This window comes from Tinamus guttatus, unplaced genomic scaffold, assembly GCF_059628265.1.
Source record: "Tinamus guttatus ecotype Peru unplaced genomic scaffold, ASM5962826v1 Tinamus_guttatus_pri_ptg000150l, whole genome shotgun sequence".
NCBI classification, from domain to species: Eukaryota; Metazoa; Chordata; class Aves; order Tinamiformes; family Tinamidae; genus Tinamus; species Tinamus guttatus.
In genome coordinates, this window is record NW_028288684.1 from 4,356,097 (window position 1) to 4,369,909 (window position 13,813).

A 13,813-nucleotide genomic window follows, 5' to 3' on the forward strand; every position below is an offset into this window, starting at 1 on the left:
TAAAATATATTTTTAGCTATTATATCTATAACTTTAGAGATAGTTAATAAGAAAACAGCAAAACAGCCTTTATTATATTCATGCAAAGCAATTTAGTGAAGTCTCATAAATGAAACTTAGTGCAGGATTTGTCAAAAGTGATTTGTTTAGTTGCTTGTTTGCTTACATTAAAAAGAAAAGAATGTTATCAGGATCGCTCTTTTCTCCTCTTACAAAAAAAAAAAAAAAAAAAAAAAAGAAGAAGAAAAAAAGCAAGAAAGAAGAAAAAAGCCATCAATGAAAGTGTCATGATACAAAAGCACCTTCTCCGGCTCAGGTTACAAGTGTTATTTTGCCTTACTTTCAGGACTGCCCTTCATGATATTTTATTGATTTTGGCTTGAACATTTGGATCTATGACTATAACAGAAAGGATGTGACGAACAGCAGGGAAAAAGACATGTTTCTGTATGTTTACAGTGGCACAGAGAAGGTGAGTCAATTTTATTCTGTCATCATCATTCCAATGGGATTTATGTTTAAGGTCATGATTTTAAAGTAATTGTTCCGCATCTTTCCTGAAGTAGTGCTTAAAATTGGGCTCGGTACTTCATTTGAGAACTTACAGGGTGGTGTAGAGTGCAAAGACTATTTCCCACGCATTCTAGGCAACACCTTTAAAAAAATGCCAGTTGTGTTTACTTTTATTGCTGCAACCTGACATTGTTGACTCTTACTCAGATATGATCCACTGTTGCCCTTGGATCCTGTCTGAATGAGCCACATCCTGTATTTATGCAACTTAGTATGCCTTCTAAAAGTAATAAATCACACTTGCCTCTTTCAGTAACATTCTGTTTTTGTTTTTGTTTTTTTTTTTCTAGACCATTCTTACGGCTTGTCAAAATCATTTTGAATTTTAATCTTGTCCTGCAGTGCACACACAGTTCCTTCCAGCCTCCTGTTGTTTGGAAATTCTATAAACACACACTCTATTCCCTCATCTGGGCCATTAATGACAGCTTGGTATAGCATCAAACCTGCAGTCACCCCTGCAGAAGCACACATGACACAACTTTCCATGTGGACAGTGAGCCAGCAGTACCTGCTCTTCATTTATCCCAAAAGTTGCATAAAGAGCGTGTTTCCAAGTTTTGCTCTGAGGATATGATCTAAGATATTCTCAGAAGCTGTGCTGATGTTCAGATGCATCACATAAAATATTTTAGCCTGGAAGGATCCTTGAAAGGTGACCTTGCCTAGTTATCTCTTCTTTCTCTCCGTTAAGCCTCCAGTCTCTAAGCAGGATCAAGTCTAAGTTAGATGCATCATTGAATGTAGCCCAGATTGCTGAGTGACCTCGGCCCGTCATGTTCTGAACACTTCCTGTGATGAACATTTCACAGCTTCTCTGTGAATCTTGTTCTGACATGGAACAAGATCATGTTCACGGTGATTTTTTTCTATGTAGTTCACTTTAGTTTCCCTTGCAGCAGCAATTACTTCTGTGTCTTTTCACTGTGCACATGCAAGAAATCTGGCTCCATCTTCTCTATTTTCACCCGAGGTAGAGTTAAGACAGCAATTAGCTGTCAGCTTTCTTTTCTCCAGAATGAATAAAAAACCAGCGCGCTCAGCTTCTGCCTGCGTGTCTTGTGCTCAGGTTCTCTAACCACCTTGGCTGGCTTCTTCTGAACTCCCTCTACCAGTCTGTCAGTCTTTCTTCTTTCTTTTCTTGAGAAACTCCAAACTTTCAATTCTTTTTTTTTCTTCTATTGCTGCAAAAGTAGACTGCTTATTCATTTTCATTTTGTCCATTAGAATCCTGAGGTCCTTCCCAACAGATCTGTTTTCTAGTTAGCCATTAGCCTACACCATTGCAGAGGTTTATTTTACCCCAGATGCAGAATTTTGCATTTGACTTTGTCGCGTTTCATGAAGGGCCCTGAGCACGTTCCCCTCTTCTAGCGGTTTATCTGTTTGAGGTCGGCTCCTTCGCTGGTAAGAGCACTGGTAAGAGCAGTTTGAAACAGGTTAGAAGTGAGGGTCTGTCCCTTGTTTCCCTTGAGAGCTGCTTTTAAGCTGAGATTTTATCTCCAGCTCTCTAGCCCCTGCCCATGCTACAGTATATTGCAGCTGTGTCTGCAGCTGATCATGTACCTCTTTGAGCCTGGCTTGTTGACTCTGATCTGGATCTTATCACTGATATCACGGCCGCTGCCTGCCTTGCTCTTGGCTCACTTTCCCTTAAGGAGCAGCCTGCCCCTGCTGTTTCCCGATGCATTCCCCGTAGCCTATTGCTCCAGTCTGTGGAGGTCGCGCTGAACAGCAGCCCTGCCCTCCAGCTTGGCAACCGTTCATCTTGATGGAGTTATCCACAAACCTGAGAGTGCAATCCATACAGTCATCCTAGTCCTTAATAAAGGCGTTAAATGGTATCATTGTAAAGGCCCTGAGAGCATCCCTGCTCCTAGAGGCTGCCCCAGAGTCCCTAGAGAGGGCTGTACCCTTCTTTTGGTGACCTGTCCTGTTCAGAAAGCGCTCCAAGACAAACCTGCAGGGAGGGAGGCCTCATCAAAGGTCCACCCCCTTTCTGTGGAAGCTGCCTTAAGCTGAGCCTCTACTATTTGACCCCCACCTTAGCTACATCTCCTGTTGTGTTGCAGCTGTGGATCTACCTAGCAATAGGTACCACTGACCTAGGCCTGGACTCTGACTAAGGGACTGACTTCCTGGCCTGCCCTTGAAGCTGCCTTTTCGTTGTGGACTTACCAAGCAATATCCTGGCTGTTTCTGGCCCCGATTACCATAGTCAGATCTGCCCTGTTCACCTTGCTCAGGCACTATAGTGCTGGGCCCTTATCAACAAAGTCCCTGTCTGTGCCAGTGCTGCTATCACACTCAGCTTCCAGCTCAGCGCTTTTTCTGGAGCAGCCAGCCCTAACTGTTTCTTGACTGTAAGCCCCAGTATTGAGTCCTGAGGAATGCCACTAATAACCATTCTCCAGCTGGGAGTCTGAACAGTTGAACAAGCACTACTCTTTAAACCTGGCTTTCTGGCCAGTTTTGTGCCCACCTTGTAGTCCATCCATCCAGTCCATCTATCTCCGATAGTTTATCTGTGGTCTATCTACAAAATAGATGACAAAAGCTTTGCTAAAGCCAAGGTAAACAACAAAAATGTTCTCCCCTCATTCACAAAAAGTCAGCAAAGTCATTAATGGAGGTAATCGAGTCGGTCAGGCATTATTTGCTTTTATAAACCCATGCTGACTCTTCCCAATCATGTTCTTCAAGTGCCAGAAAATGCTTTTCAGGAGGACTCACTCCATAATTTGACTGGAGAGTGAGGTTAGGTTTACTGGCTTGTAGTTTCTCGGATCCTCTTTCCCAATCTTCTTGAGCATGATTGTGACATTTGTGTTTTTCCCAAAAAAAAAAAAAAAAAAAAAAAAGACATTTCCTCATTTAGTCAAGCTGATCTTCTGATCTTCTGCTATACTTGTTCAAACTCCAGCATCAAGTTCTCAGTGTAATTCTTGTGTTTTGAGGAAGTTGTCCTTGAAGATCGACCAGCTCGCTAGGTCTTTACTTTTCAGGGCAGCCTCTGATGATATCGTGCTCAGACAACTGCTATCCCACAGCATATTTCCTACCTAAGTTTGTCTGGGATCCTGTGATCTTCCACCTCGATCCCAGTCTCCCCTGACAACATTGTTGGAGCCCACAAGAATGACAAGGTCACAGTCTGAGGGTGTGGCAAGCCCATGGTTATCTCAGATCCAAGGTCCCAATAGCAAATCTCCAAATACAGCACATCCCATCAGCAGACTGGTGCCTCTGTCTCCTTCAAAAAGTAGCCTTCAACCACTACCACCTCTTAGTGGGATTCTTTCCATACATGGATCAATTGTGTCCTTTGATGGATCATGTTCTTCTTCCCTCATTGCAAGAGTGCTCCAGTAGCTAATGTGCAGTTACAGAAGAAAATTGCCTCTGTGCTGACAGAAGTCACAAGTGTTTCCATATTCCACCCACTCAAATATAGCCTCTGGCTGACCTCTGAAAGGCCTCCATGAAAAGCCTGTAGATCTGTAGAGCATGGTCTATAAGACAAATCTTACACTATCTAGTCATTTTCTCAGTCCTTTCCTTTACATGGTATCTCAATGACTCGAGCAGAGCACATCTCATACGGATGAAGATACCATTGCTACCATCTCAGTCTTACAGAGAAGGACCAGGTGCTCCCTGCAGCTCAAGACCTGGAAGACCATCTCCTCCTTCAGGAACGCAGTCTGGGTCAAGATGTCTGATGTGTCACGAGTAGTCATGCCAGCTGATGCTAGGGATCGTGTGTTGTGGTATTCTGCCATCACCACTGTGCTGACTCTTGTAATGCTGTGCAGTCTCAGAAAGAGTGTCCGAGCATTCTCACATTCCTGTTCCCATACTGATTGTGGCATTCCTGACACCCCCAGTTATTAAAGCAACTCAACTCTGTTTCCCTCCCGCCCACACCAGATGACCTGCCTGACATAAAACTTCCTTTTTTTTTTTATTGTCTCCTGGTTGTGATAAGTCCTGGCTGGGTCAGGGTGTAAATTGTAAACGCTAAATCAGGTATTTTGTAAGTTAGTACAAAATATTGATGTAGGGAAAAACACAACTTCTGGGCATTCTATGTTTGTCAGTAAGACAGGAATTTTAGAGAAAGAGCTTGGAGAACTTCTCCAGCAGACAGATTGTGAAGTTGTTCTTGAAAGGTTGTGGTCTTAACTGTTCCATCCTCGGTCTTTCTAGGACTGCAAAATAGACGGCCAAACGAGAGAATAGTGGGAAGGATTTTTGATGACATGAATTAAATATCACTGGATGTCTTGAGTTTCACAGTTATTTGCCATTTTCTTCCTTACAATACACATTTTTAGCAATCTGTTTGCAAATTTACAAGCTTTTTGTATGCTAAAGCCCATGAATAGCATTTATTTACTGAGGTACCCAGTGAACAAGGAAAAGTCTCCAGGAAAGCCCTGCTTTCCAAAATATGTCTCAGAAGGGCTGTAAAAGTTATTGCAAGATATTCTAATGTATCATTTGTATTAGTAGGTGATCAAGCAACTAGACTGTCATAATACATAAGCACAAGGGAGTAGAGTTGCACAGGCAACTTAACTTCAGTATTTCTGGACTGTAGAATGGTCTTTTCTGACAGTTTATTTTTTATTTTATTGAATAAAGAGAATATAGCTTTTAAGAATATGTTATTACAACTTATTCTAGACAAGACTTGATCAACTTCTGTTTATTTAAAGTCCTTTTTTTTTCCTAACATGGAAATAACTTCATCCTATTTTTATTTATACTAGAATGAAACTGTAGTAGAACACTGGGCTATTTTTCTTACAGGTTATACAGACCTGGCAAGTAATAACTGAGTTGCAATGTTTGAACAGTGCCAACATTATATTTGATTCTTCAGAACTGTCAGTCTCATTGTGCCTTGTACACAGAGCATCTCAAATGTTTGTGTGTTTAAAGGAAGGGCCGTCAAGACTCACAGCTTTGACTCGCTTCTTGGATAGTGCTTTTCTTTTTATCACCCTCCACACAGTTGAATTACTTGCAGTTTCACAGTTTCCAACTTCAGGTAGACACATCAATGCCATCTTTAATTTCTTTACAGATAGGCTGCAATATATTTGGCTTTGATGTGGCTACAAGGGAAACAAGACAGTCTTTACTTCTCTCTTTAACCTCAGTGTTCCGTCTGGATATTGGTTACATACGTGGTTTCTCTTTTCATGGAATTATTCTCCACTATTGAACAGAAGACCCCAACATCATAATACACTAACTTATTTCCACTTTCATTTTTCTTTGAAGAATCAGCTTTTCCCTATCTTTTGACTGTTTTATTTGCATATAACTTGTTGTGAGAACTGATACCACCACAACTGGGCTGTGTAACCTGTATCTTTATATTTTTGCAGGGGCAAGCTTCTTTTTAATCTTCTAAGACTTCCCTTCCATTCTTATAGCATACCTATTTTTTGCCCAGAATTTTGTAATTTTTGTTTTTTAAGACGTGTTAAAAGTTCAGATAATCTATTCATTACATGCTACATACAGAACATTGCGCTTGCTTATATTCTGGATAAGGTCATTTTAAGTGATTCTTGGCCTTCTAAAATGCAGTTTTAGCATGCTTAGGCAGAGACGGCTTTCTTTTCAAACGCAGTTAGCTGGTTTTGAACAGATCCGCTATTGATTGGACTTTCATTCATGTATTTAAAGGCAAAAATAGAGTTTTACCTTATAATCTTCTGGCTAAATGTTTCTTTAGCAAAACTGATAAAATCCCATTTGCGCTTGCTGATGATCCAAGACGTTCTGATAGATATTACAAAATTTACTATCTGTTTGCTCTGCTTTCTGGTCTCAGACCCTTGCCTTTTCAGAAGATATTTTGCTCCAGCATCCAGTTTAATTCTTAAGACAAGCTCTGCTTTGTGGATGAGAGGACTTCCTCTCATCTTCTTTTTCCTCCTGTGAGTTCTTCTCCGAAGTTCACTAATTGACCAGACACGTTGACAGACTTACTGTTGTACTGTGCCTACTATGAAGTTCAGTGATTACAACAAAATGATTTGGATCATCTGTGATCTTTGTCTCTCTGCACTGTCAACAGAGAAAAGCAAGTGCCTAACAAAGAATGACTCAGAAGACCAAATGAGGTACTTCTCCTTCCGTGTTATTTGAGGTAACTATCTCTGTATATAATTGCCTTCAAAGGTGGGTAAGTGCTCTCATATCCTGGGTGAAGAACTGCCTAGAGCCGACTGATGTGAAACAGGGTGTGTTTGAAGGAGTGCTTAAATCAGGGCTGCACAGTAAGCATCTCCATTCACTATAAAGATCTCTTCAGCAGCTAGAACTTGGGACTCCCTCTTCCTTAAGAGCCAACCTCCTTTCTTTGAACTAAGAAGTCAAGCACTTTTTATTCTTTCTACAGTCCCATTAATCTTATACTTCTTTCTGAATAAAGGTCCAGCTGAAAGGATAGGCACCATCACACTATTTTATCATTCCTGCATACTGGCTAAGGCCAGTGAGGCCTTCTTTGGAAGTGGGAAGAAAGGGTTCAAAATTAGGTTAAGCGACTGTTGTTTGTTAAGACAATTATTATGAAAAAGGGGCTGCTGCCAGCACAACTGCTTGTATAAGATATAAAAACCAGTATCCACTGTCTCCTCTTTGGCTTTTGATGTAAACAGTAGTACAATTAACTCGATCTTACCTCTTGGTGATAAGCGTAGACTTGAGGTATACCATGTCATTAACTGGACTCATTCAGCTGTTTAGGTGGTGTTGTGTGTTATATACACATACATACATATATATATAATATGAGGTTTAGATGCCCAAGAGCTGGCCTCAGGGCCAGAAAATGATCCTTGGCTCATTTATTATATAGCAGTATATGAAACAATTATTTATATATATATATGTAAAATGTATAATCTAGTACATATATATATATAAAATTTAGTACAGATAATCCTTGTTACTTTAGAGAACTCACTGTTTCAAGAAGACATCACAATTGACAGCATTTTTTGGTTCTAAAGTCTAGGAACTTAACAAGTTTTGAGTCTTAGCTGTTGCCAGATCTTACCACTCTTTGTTCATCACCTTTTAGAAATGGTTTTCAAGACCTGATTTTAGAACATGAAATCAGCTTCTTACTACATCTGGAAATGGAAAAGTACGTATCTCAAGAATTTCTAGACAAAGCCTTCCAATTCCTAATATTTTCAGAGTTCAAATATAATAAAAGCATGGAACTCCAGATTAGATCTTTAACATTTCAAGCATTTTATGCATTGTTTCAAATATTGTTTCAGGTTTGACATGTTCTCTTTTAATCCAGTGGACTGGTTCTCTGCTGTAAAATTTCCCCACCCTTATATCGTAGCATAGAGAGCTTGTGCAGGATGCCATATGCATACTTCAAGCAGAGCGCTGCCTTTAAGTTGGTATTTGGTCAAGGTCTACTTACTTACCAAGGTGGCTTAGAGGAGTCAACTTGCTACTTGTATTTCTCAGGCTAACTGTAGAATTCCTGGGTTAATAGATCTTCCGTGCCTGTTTCATTATTCACTTTTCCTTGTAGACTGATTTCCTGCTAACTCAGAGAATAAAGGAATTCTTAAGCTCCTAGTGGTTCTTCCTAGACAGATTTCCATGAATACATGCAGAGGCTTTAGTTGAGGTTCTTCACTGCAACTGTTTCATCTCCAAATTAATGAATCCCTCCCCCAATATCTTTACCTACACCCCCTTCTCAAACCAAAGCACAGCTTTACATCCTGGATATATCTAAACTGATTTTCTTCTTTCTGGAGAGGCCTAGATTAAACTTGCAAATACATTTCCACCAGAACTGTTGGTGACATTTTCAGCATGGCGGGTGTCGTCAAAGAGTCTGAGTAGGCCTTAACTAACATATGTTCATGCTGTTTTAATAATGAAGTATACTCTAAAATGTATAAGACAATATATGAACTCATGCCATCTCTGCTACAACCTTTTGGAAAACATCTCTGCAATTGAGATTTCTAATAACACTATAGCACTCTACCCATAATTTAATACCATTAATAAATAGCACATTGTACTATTCTGCAGTCCCTTACCCAGATCAAATGTTTAGTAGAGAGCACTTTCTGTTGATGCTGCAGACGGTCTGTTACTCATCTCCACAAATAACACTGCTTGCAACTCACCAAGAGTTTCTACCCTAAAAAGAAAGAAAAATATGTATTATTATAACTAAGCCTTTCAAGCATGTGCTCTGGCTTGAAAAATTGGAGTTCTGAAAATTAGGAGGTTTTATTATTGAATAAAATTGATATAGTTGCCATGTCTTTTATTAATTTATTAGACAGAAATTGTATTTCTCATACCTGGGATACAAAAACACAGAGTGGAATCTTTGTGAACTCCACACCTCACAGAACCGGTTGCTGCAAGGTAAGCATTTTTTGGCCTTTCCAAACTCTACTGGACATATCGAAATACATTATTCTCTACATATCTATTAGAAAGAAATTGAAGGACAGACTTTCAAATATGGCCTGTACTTTAGAGTAACAGTTATTCACGATAGTGCTTCAAGTGATTTACTTGTCTAGACACAGCATCATTGAGCAAAAAACTTAAAAAAATCATAAAAATCCTTTAAACACAATAATTTCCTCAAGAGCAGAATTCTTCATCGCCATCAAAGTGCTGAATATTCTTCCTGGCAGAAAAAGTACCATATTCATTTTCAACTTTTGTTTTTCTTCTTCTTATTTATTCATGGGATTTTTTTTTTCATATTTATGGCTCTAGTTTATCACATAACTCAAATGTTAATGCATTTTGCACAGATGAGTACTATTAAATGGCTGTTACCTACATTACAACAAAGAACCATTATATTCTTCCTGAGATCTGTTTTATTTATATTTATTCATCGCAAAAATATGATTCCAAACAGCTCAAAATGTACTTGTGTCTTCATAACATGCATTACTGTCACTATTACTGTTATTGCTAAATTCACCCTTTGTTTTCTCTTGTTTTCACTTTTTGTAGTCCGACTGCAGCATTTGTCTTTCACCAGATTTTAGGATAGTCAGGAGAATGGTATTTTTTCCTTGCTTGTACAATGCTAATGAAATAGGAAAATAGTTAAAAGTGTGGTTTCAGTGTAGTACTACTAATTAACTAACACCATCTTTAAAATGTGTGGGTTTTTGTGGTTTTTTTTTAGATAACATTATAAGAGAAATCATGCACTGGCACAATGAAACAAGTCATCTTATGTGAAAACATGATTTTTTGACTTATTTATGAAACCTGCTGTGGGAGTATCACTTTTAATGAATCCAGAAGAAAACATAGGAAGAGCTAGAAATTTGCCTATTTGAATGCAAATTTCCACTAAAATCTCAGTATTATTTTTATATTATAATTAAAGAGATGGAGGAAAATTAATGAACTTTTTATTTTTTAGATTGTATGTCAGTGAATGTGCTATTGAAAGCAGAGGTACAAACAGATTCTAATGGAGGAGGGGGCTGTGCAAGTTGTCTCCTAAATAGTATTATTTATCAGTAATTGTCACTCTATAAATCTGTGTAATATAAAATGTTATCACAAATGCTGGGTTGATACAAACCTAGATAGCTCTGTTCTTTCTGGATTTTATCTGTCATCCACCTAGAAAAAGCAAATAAAGTCTAGGAAAAAATGACAGACAGGTATTCCTGCACTCTTGATCTTCCCCTCTCCACTAACACTAAACTGTCTTATATTAAGAGCCCCATTCTTAATTTATATAAATTAGCATTTCAATGGAACGTCACTGGAATCATATATTGCAATGGATAGTAATCTGGTTCAAGGGTTTTTCTGTAGTAATCCGATAATACAAATGTAATTAGGTGATAAAGAATCTTGAGGTGTCTTGAGTGTAAACATTAAACATTGATCACCCGCTGATTTAATTTATGAGCATAAATATATTCTAAGACAATGCCTTGAACTTAGGTGGAACACATAAAAAAGAAAAGCAGGATTGAAAAGTCATTAACATTTCTCTGAGTAATGTTAAAGTAGAAATTCTAAGGCCAGATCATCAATAATAGCTGCAAAAAATTACAAGCAACAACTGAAGCACCAGGAGCAGCACAACATTCCCTTTTTATCTCCTAATTTTCCAGGCTATCCTAATATATATTTCTTCCTTTATAATATCAATGCTACTGTGATAATTTTTAGCAAAATGGAAAATCCTTGAGTTGTGAAGTGATGCTGGCTCCTTTCTTTTTCTCCGTTACTATGCTAAATAATTAATGAATGCATTTATTTTTTGAATTATTAAGCTACTTCAGTGTGTCTAGCAGAGCATAAATGTTTCAAAGAAAAAGCAATAAGTTAAGATTGGACAGTAAGCTAGGAGTTGCTTATACAGAATACTCAACATACCCAAAATATTTGTTTATAGACATAAGCATTTTTTAAAAAAGTTGTCTGTTGTTTCTTCCACCAAGAATGAATATTAATTTCCTCTAGGCTAAGCTTCCAAAAGATCAAATTTAGTATAAAATTTTCTCAAACAAATGATGAATTGCCCTCTAAATGAAAATAGCAAAACAAGGAAATGAGTTAAGCTGACATTCACATCCAAAAGATATCCATCTCCAAGTATTAGCCCATAACTACTATATTAAACCTTGTATTCAGTGCACACCTGGAAATCCTCATATGTCTGGTAGCAACGTTCTTAAAATATATGTCAAAATAGCTTATTATTATCTATAATAAGTTTCCTACAATTTTATAATCTACCACAATTACTTAGTATTTTATATGCTACACATAACATATAAAAATAACAGAAAACAGTGAAGATGCCTTTTGTTAAAAAGAGAGGGCTTCAACTATTTCTCACATACAGACTTCCACTACTACAAATTATGTGTGTACCCATTAGAGGTGGGATTTGTCTTGTCTGACTCCTTTTGATACCTAAATCTTACTCAATCAAGGATGCATTTCTTTTGCTACCAGCGCTGACTGAAAGAGGTGCTGTCCTCACTGTATGCTTTTCTGTCCATACTGTCATCCAAATTCCACTAACACCTCTTTTTATTAGTTATGGCTGTCATTAAGCTCAGAATGCTTTTGAAATAAATTTTTCAAGTAATGCTTCTTCCGTAACAGAAAGAAAAGGCACAACCAGAAGACTGTTCATCACCTCTGTTTTAAAATAAGAAAACTTGCTCTTCGCAGGTGTCTGTCTGTCCCCATTGGAGCAAATGGGATGCATCCGATGGTGCTGAAGGAGTGGCTGGTCTCATTGCTCTGTCACCTCCAAAAGGTCCAGGAGCCTGAGGGATGGAGGGTCTTGATGTAGAAAAGTTAATGTTACACTAGTTTTCAAAAATGGCAAGGACAACCAAAGGAAGTTCAGAAGTCCTTGATAAAATCAAGAAGCAAGCCTTCTGGGAAGTTATTTCTGGACATATGGGGTGAATGGGAATATCCATCATGGATTCTCTGTTGGTTAATCACACCTATCCAAGATGTGAATGGACAAAGGCCCGAGGAACCTCATCTGAATTCAGTGTTTACCCTACTTTCAACAGGAGGCTGGACTAGAGACCGCATAGAATCACTTCCAGACAGAACAATTAATTGATTCCATGCTAACTGACTGTATTTCAGCTGACAAAAAGGATGAAGGGGAATAGTATCTGAGGAATTGTGATTTTTTACAATATCTGATCGTATTTGTATGAAGAGATTGAGGAAGTACTTTAAAAATTCAGGACACGTGTATACAAGAATTTTGTCTTACTTTATTATTTCCAAAACTTTAAAAACCGTCATTTTATTCAATATTTACCAATAAATACTTTTGTTAGATTCATAGCTCAGAAAAAATAAGGCAACTAAAAAACACATATCATGTTGGCTAACTCTTGTATGCCTTCATGTGACTGTTCTTCAACTAGTCCAAGGTAGTTTGTGAAATTTCTACTTAGAAATAAATTAGCTACTGGAATAACTTTTAATAAGAATAAGACAAAGGTCAAAACTTTAGAAAGATTGTATTAAAATTATATTGTAAATTTGCTGACAACAATTATGTTACAGTTGCTGTGCTTACAATATATAATTTTGTATTTCTCCCCCTGTGAATTTATTTCCAGAAAAAGAAATTAGGTAAGATCTCAAAATAGATATTTATGGAAGAAAAAGTTTTATAAGCCCCACATTTCAGTGTTGACATAATTTACAGCTAATTGCACTAATGAAAATTGAACTTAAAAAATACGGGAAAAATGAAAAAAATCCTCTTAAGGGCCTGCCTATGCTTGTCTATCCAAAAGCCAAATTCCCTAGTTAAGCAATTAAATCTATATTTAGGTAACTGTGAGTGAAAGTCATTAAAGTCATCTCTTGTAACTTAGTGTCTAAAAGCAGTACCTCTAAGACTGGGCCAGTCACTCACCATCTGCTCTATTTATAGTCAAATGAGAGAAATAACTATTTGTTGAGAGTAATACATGTAAGCTTTTTTAGACACCTAAGGATGAGTTGCTTGGCTTACTGGAGATGTGTTCTATCCATTAAATATATATAAAAAAAATATGTGGTGGCTAGTTCTGACTGAGTCACCTTACTCTTGTCCTACAAGATCACTTGCCCTACAAGACAAAAAAAAAAAAAAAAGGGACTTTTAGAGATTTTCAGCATTTTGACCTGCAAGTGTTCTACAGCTCTGAGTAGTCAGGTTAAGAGATTTATGCTTAATACTAGGAGACCTTTTCCTACAACGCTCATCATAAGCTTTCTAGTACCATTTTGAATCACTCACAATGAATCATATGTCACCTCTTAAGAACTATTCATGGCTGATTTATTCTCACTGTGGAGTTAGTTAGGTTTTTTTATATACGATTTTCCTGTTTCACTAAGGTGTCTATGTCTTTGGAACAACTTCTGCTATCCCTCAGATTTCTTCTGTTTACACTTTTCTCTACTCTCTGAATTCTATCACATTTCTGCATCTTCACTACATATGGAAAAAGTTACCTTTCAACAACATGTTATCACAGCATCTTCTTACTCATTTGGTTTTCATCTCTGAAGTCTCACAATTTTATTAAAATCTCTGTAGTGTTAAGATTGGAATGAATTATTCTAGATGATTTCTTGCAGTGCAAAAAGAAGAAAAAGCTTTTTTTTTTGATGTGATGTGTCTATTCAGTGT